General features: G+C 41.0%; 1 protein-coding gene across 4 annotated transcripts in view; it reads left to right on the top strand.

Annotated features, from left to right (window-relative positions):
- LOC110486120 (parvalbumin-7) overlaps nt 1-6,449 on the top strand; it is a 55,695-nt gene that overhangs the window by 11,030 nt on the left and 38,216 nt on the right. The window contains exons 1-2 of one of the 4 annotated variants that reach the window (XM_090196197.1): nt 4,352-4,430; nt 5,533-6,150. The exons of 1 other annotated variant lie outside the window; for it this stretch is intronic. The gene's annotated coding sequence lies outside the window, so the exon portion shown is untranslated. Of the gene's footprint in view, nt 1-4,351; nt 4,431-5,532; nt 6,151-6,449 lie in introns of those variants that run through there. 2 more of the 4 variants (XM_090196196.1, XM_021557490.3) reach the window with 2 other exon arrangements.

Genomic DNA, 6,449 nt, shown 5'->3' with positions numbered 1-6,449 from the left:
GTCTAGGAATGCCTTGAAGATCGATCGTACTAGATGGTAATAGGCGCTCGCGTTGCCACTAGTGACGGTAGGAAATTGACATTGAAATAAAACGAAACGCAGTGCCATAATTTCGCAATTTCAATTATGGCACTGGGTGTCATATTTCATATTCTAGTGTCTGGCCTGTGATCAAGTCAGGTCTGCGTCACAAATGGGACCTTATTCCCTACATTATGCACTACTTTCACCCAGAAAATGAGTGCACTCTATGTAGTAGGTTTCCATTTGGGATGCAACAAGGCCTTATTATGTTGTTTTTACTTCACTTGCATAACTACCACAAATAAACCAGCCCTTTGCCATCTGTTCCTGGCTGTAAGCTCTCTGAACATCTACTGTTGTATTCAAATAAAGTTATTCTATTTGATTCTATTCATTTCTATTCAATTTGATTCCATTATATTTCCTTAGGGCCCCTCACCCCTATCCCTCATGAGCAGCAGTCATACAGTGTCCTTCTAATGACAAACCTGGCATGTCTGTGTCAAAGTCACACATACAATTAACCCCTGAGTCCCTGAGCTCAAATCAGATTCTCTCAGCTCACAGCAACGCTGTTCACTTCACTCGCACCAGAGTCCACCTGGTCACGTACTCAGAAACACTCCTCTAGTCAGTCAGGTGTGTTTGCTCCTCTGCATTTGAGAAAACACCAGTTTAGAGAACACCTGACTTTTCACAAAAACATCCCTTTCTGTGGCTTATCAAGTATAGTATGTTGGACTATGACCTTGTTGTTTAGGTTAAAACAATCTGACATACCCTTAATCTCTACGCAGTCCAGTGAGAAGAGGTCGGGCTACACATCTGACCCGGGTCTCCTTTCTATGTTTCTTCCCTCGACTGAGTTTTTTTCTGGCCACTGTGCTCTCGCTTCTGCTTTTCTTGGTCTTTGAGGACTAGGCCGGGTTACTGTAAAGCATTGTGACAACTGCTGATGTCAAAAGGGCTTTGTCAAATAAATGTTATTGATTGGTTGATTAAGGTCAAAGAGTGTGAATGGGAGGCAACAGTATACTGCAGTTTGTTTGTGTTCAACTCCCTTTTCCATTCACCATCTGTCTGCAAATGAAATGCTTTAACATTGTGTAACTTGTACACCGGGAGGACCAAACATGAGACACATATTGAAGACGAGAGAAAACAATAACACCTAAGGGCTGATAACAACAGAGGGCTAAATAAAGGGGGAGTAATTCGGGTAGTGATGAAGTCCAGGTGTGCCTAATGATGGGGCGAAGGTGTGCGTAATGACGGTTGCCAGGTGTGCGTAATGATGGGTTGCCAGGACTGGTGGTTAGTAAACCGGCAACATCGAGTACCGTAGCAGGAGTTGACATGACACATTGTAACTATCTGTCATTTGGAGACTGGTAGGACTAAGGAGGATCAAGGAGTTAGCCAGATTGCTTAGGCAAGTTTTCATTAAAAAACATTTTTTTAAATTCAAGATAATCTTGACATGGGCATGGTCTTATTGGCTCAACAACCAAAAACACATATCTAAGTTTATCTTTCTTAATTAACCAGAACATCAATAGTTATTTCTGGTTATTCATAAAAGTTAGCTGGCTAGATTATGCTTTGTAGTATACCCCTCTGAAGTGTTTGAATGTGTTGTTGTGTCTCACTTTCTTTAACTTCCTGTAAGCAAGTGTCAAACCAAGTAGTTCCTCTTTTCTTTCTCTGAAAAATGTGCTCTTAGAATTGTTTTGTGGGTATTTGATGGAGATTTTATTCTATCATCTAATATTAGTTGTTGGTTTGCACTTTCACACGTTATAGTGTTGAGAGAAATGTATACATACAGTAACTAATGAGCAAGTCCTTACTGTTCTCAACACAAGTTCACAAATGCCCTTCCCATCCTTGATTATATTAGTGATATGTGTATGATTGTAATTCGCACTCTGCATAAGTAAGCCTACTTCTATATCACCATTATGCAGTGCGAAAATACACCATGACATTCAGGGTCTCTGTATTGAAACATTTATGAGCCTAATAATAAAAAATGCATTACCTTTTAATAATGTGGCATGAACACAAGCAGTCATGATATTTTCATCTGATTGTCAAACAAATCACTTCAAAAATTAGACATGTTCGTCCACTCCAAAATAATTCCAGCATCCAAACTGCCTGTTTACCAGTGCCATTTGATGAATGGAAATAGACATCTGTTACAAAACACCAAAAAGTATGCCTAGGGACATCTGCAGATTGCAATTGATTAGGCCTACATTAATTAGTTCTATATTGGTTAGGCCTACATTAATTAGTTCTATATTGATTAGGCCTACATTAATTGATGCTCTTACTGACAAATGTACCTTTTTTTGTAGCCTGAAAAGTCGGGACACCTGAAATGGGGCTGAAACTGTCCCGGGAAATACAGGATGGTCAACTTACTAGACTAGGCTACAATGTATATTACCATGAACTTCAAAAACGTTTACCAGTAGCCAGTGATATGTGCGTAAACTCTGACTGCCGGTTGCGGTGAAAAAAAGTAATACTGCTCATACCTTAAACGCATAAAAAAGGCGGTTAACAGTGTTTGCGTGTGTTTACCTTGCACTAGGTCTACACTACTGCCAAATGAACACACCCAGAATAGGTATCCTACATTCAATATATAGTAATACGAGTTGAATCAAAACATGTTTTACACCCTAGTTCATGAGTTGCCCATAGTTCATGTGTTAATGCTTGGAGTCTTCACAAATCGTGAAACACACCTTTCTTTCCTTACACTAATGACATTTATGACAGTGCTATTTGTCATTAAGCATTCAACAATTGAATTAGAACACTGAACTTAAACCCTGTACGAATCAAAGATCTTGGAGATCAGCAAAAATGCACTGCAGGTCTAAGTGTAACTATGCCTACGTGACGTTTCCTTACGTTTCACTGTGAAAACAGTTTTCATGGGAACACAAATCTAAAATAGTGTAGAGCTATGCCGTTGCAAAATGTAATGCTTCTAACCGAAAGAGTCAACTATAGAACTACTGTATGTTGGATGGATTGGATGCGCATTGGTGTCTAGCTGTAGGCTAGTTGTCTAGTGATATTGTCGACCATTATCAGCTGATCCAGGAAAGAAAACAAATATGTATTTTTTATTTAACCTTTATTTAATAAACCTCTAAATGCCCCTAGGAAAACGCAATTCATATTAACCTCACCACTCCCATCTAGTGACAACAAAATGTTACTCTCATTCACTTGATCAGAAAAGGAATCATAATTTTCAGTTGATTTTCAATGTAATGTTTATTTTTAGAAAACCATTCCATAGTGAGTTCACAATCATATGGACTGTTTTCCTAATAGGCACTCTTCTCAGAAACAGATTTTCAGAAGAATCCTTTATTTTCAGGAGATAATTATACACATCTCATAAAATGGCTTTTCTCAAGGGCTTCTTCTTTTTGTTACTGATAGACATTTCATCATGCATCCTTTCCAGCTACTAGGTCACATTAAGGACTTGCATTAATGTGTGATTACCTTAGTGTGTCATCATTATGAAATATTAGAGCCAATAGCATCCCACACAGAGGAAGCTGGTGGGAGGAGCTATATGAAGAAGGGCTCCTTGTAACGGCTGGAATGGAGTTAATGGAACGGAGTCAAGCATGTGGTTTCTATTCCAGCCATTACAATGAGCCCGTCCACCTATAGCTCAACCCACCAGCCTCCTCTGATCCCACAGCATGACACACAAAGTAGCGTCTGATTGATTCACCCTATTCTATTCCGATATGTTTTATAGCAGGTTATTATTCAGAAGTGGAAACATTTTAAATGATGTCTTCCTGTACGGATAATGAGATCATAATGTAACTGTATAGGACCATTTAGACCAATAGATAGAGAGGGATGGATGGGAGGGAGCTGTTAAGTTCGGCCTCCCCTTTATAGATACATTATTGTAATTATAAGGCACCTGTGGTGTTAATCTAATTGAATTGCTTTGGGGAGATTGGGGAGATATGGCAGTGGGCTGGCAGAGCAGAGGAGAACACTCTAAAACTGCCTTTGAATGAGATATATAGAGGGGGGGGGGGGGGGATGCGCATCCACAGCACATTGTGTTGGCTTAGTCTTAAAGCAGCCCCATCTCTATCCCCCACACACACACACACATACACACACACAGCTAATGACATGTAGTTGAGGAAGGATGATGATGCAATCACACTTTCCAATGCTCGGGCAGTGGCTGAATGTAGCTTTCATAAACTAGCTTTTCATAGACAATTCTGTCTCTTTTATGTCCTATACTGTTGTAGCGAGCAGCACTGTATCCCAGCTTTCAAGTCAAGTCAAAATCCCTATGCTGGACCCCTGGACCTAAAGCCTTTCCAATCACTAAGGTAGAAGTCCACTCTGACTTCTCAACATCTCAAACACTGCAAATCAACTGGGACCCCTTCACCTATTCACAAAGCAACTTATAGTAGGGATGCTAATCAAGGATCAGGTCCTCCTGATCAAAATAATTTTGATCTAAAACTCTAAGTTCATCCTAGATCAGCACTCCTGTCAGAGACACTTTGTGAATTCCAGAACTAACACTGAGCCAAGGTCTAGAACAGCCAGCCAAGTCTAATAGACTAGACATAACATAATAAATGTAAATCTGGGACACTCAAATTAGTATGATATGTTACATTTGTTATGGTTGCAAAAAACAGATGGTCAAACTGGATGGGAAGGCATATAATGCGAACGTGTTTGAATCTCATCACAGAAAACATTAGCATTTTAGCTAATTAGCAACTACTTACTACTTTTTAGCTACTTTCAACTACTTAGCATGTTAGCTAACCTTTCCCCTAACCCTAAACCTTAACTCTTTAACCCAACTCCTAACCTTAGCCGTAACCTTAACCCCTAAGCCCTAGCCTAGCTAACGTTAGCCACCTAGCTAATGTTAGTATTAGCCACCTCACCACCTAGCTAACGTTAGCCACAATAAATTGGAATTCATAACATATGTATCGGAAACAAATTCTACGTATTGCAATTCGTAACATATTGTATGAGTTGCAATTTATAACATATCATTAGAATTGTAATATGGAACATATCATACGAAATGGGGTGTCCCAGATTTACATTTACTATGTTATGTCTACCCCTGAGTCCAGGTTGGAACAGCAGGTTGATATGGGGATATTTCTCATTCTGTAATGCATATGGTAAGGATATAAGTTCTCCTCGGGCACTGATCTAGAACCAACTCAGCCTCCCCCAAAGCCTAACTTAAACCATGAGGGTGAAAACACACACCTGACCCAAGATCAGTTTCTACTGTCTAGAGGCATCTTGTATAAAATAGCCTCAAAATATCCTTCTAAATAACCATACGACAGATGACAGAGAAAGAAGGGGAATTTCAATGTAATCTTTCTCTCTATTTATTTGTGTTCTTTTTTTCCTCTGATCTCCTTCACGTAACCTTTCACTCCTAAGTGCACTCACCCCCAGCCCCAGGCCAAACTGACATGTTCTCTTGTCTATCATCACCATCTCTCCATCTCTCATCAGAACTTCATCTGTAGGAGGTTCATCCCTCACTCCACTTTGTGCTCCTTCTCCACACTCTTCCCTCTTCCATCACTTTTTCATTTCTTTCCTGCCTCAAGTTCTTATCCTCTATTCCCCTCCCTCCTCCCTCAACTCTTCTCCATCTCCCTAGCCACCCTTCCTCTCCCCATCCCTTCTTCCACTCTCTCCCTCCACTCTGCTGCAATCCCTCCCTCCTCTTAAACATCACAAAATCCCCTCCTATCCCAATCCAGCCCTCTCTCCCTCTCTCCCTCCCTCTCCATTTATCTTTCCCTCCCTCTCTCTCTCCCCTTCATCTCACCTCTAGCCACTCAGCGCTCTCTCTCCCTCTTCAGCAGCACTGCCCGCTCTCTTTCTCTTTCTACCTTTCTTTATTTCTCTCTCTGTCTCTCTTTTTTTTCTCTCCTCCTTTCTTTGGCTCACAGAAGGTTCCCAGGCTCCTGGTCCGTCCGTCTGTCCCTCTGCCCGTCCGACAATCCCCCTGAAGCCCTAGCACCAACCGGGACACAGACTCTCACAAAGGTAAGAAATAGGGGAAGAGGAGAGGAGAGAGGGGCTCTGCTTCCCTCAACTATCACTGATTCTGGAGGCAGACAGGACGAGGGAAAGGAAGAGAGAGGGAGTGGGGAGAATCCGAAATGAGAAGAGATGAAGTGGAAAAAGAAGAGGGAGAGAGGAGTGGAGAGGAGAGACGGTAATGCAGTGCACTGTGACTTGTGAGAAGAGAGGAATATAGAAAGAGATTTAGTTTGAAATGGTGTGTCTTGAAGAAACTGTCTGAGAATAGAGAAAGAGATTGATGCATGCAGTGGGCAGAATTG

The sequence above is a fragment of the Oncorhynchus mykiss genome, chromosome 13 (assembly GCF_057628025.1).
Source record: "Oncorhynchus mykiss isolate SJ-2025 chromosome 13, ASM5762802v1, whole genome shotgun sequence".
NCBI lineage: Eukaryota > Metazoa > Chordata > Actinopteri > Salmoniformes > Salmonidae > Oncorhynchus > Oncorhynchus mykiss.
Note: the sequence above shows the minus strand (reverse complement) of the source record. Positions and strands in the feature narration are given on the sequence as shown.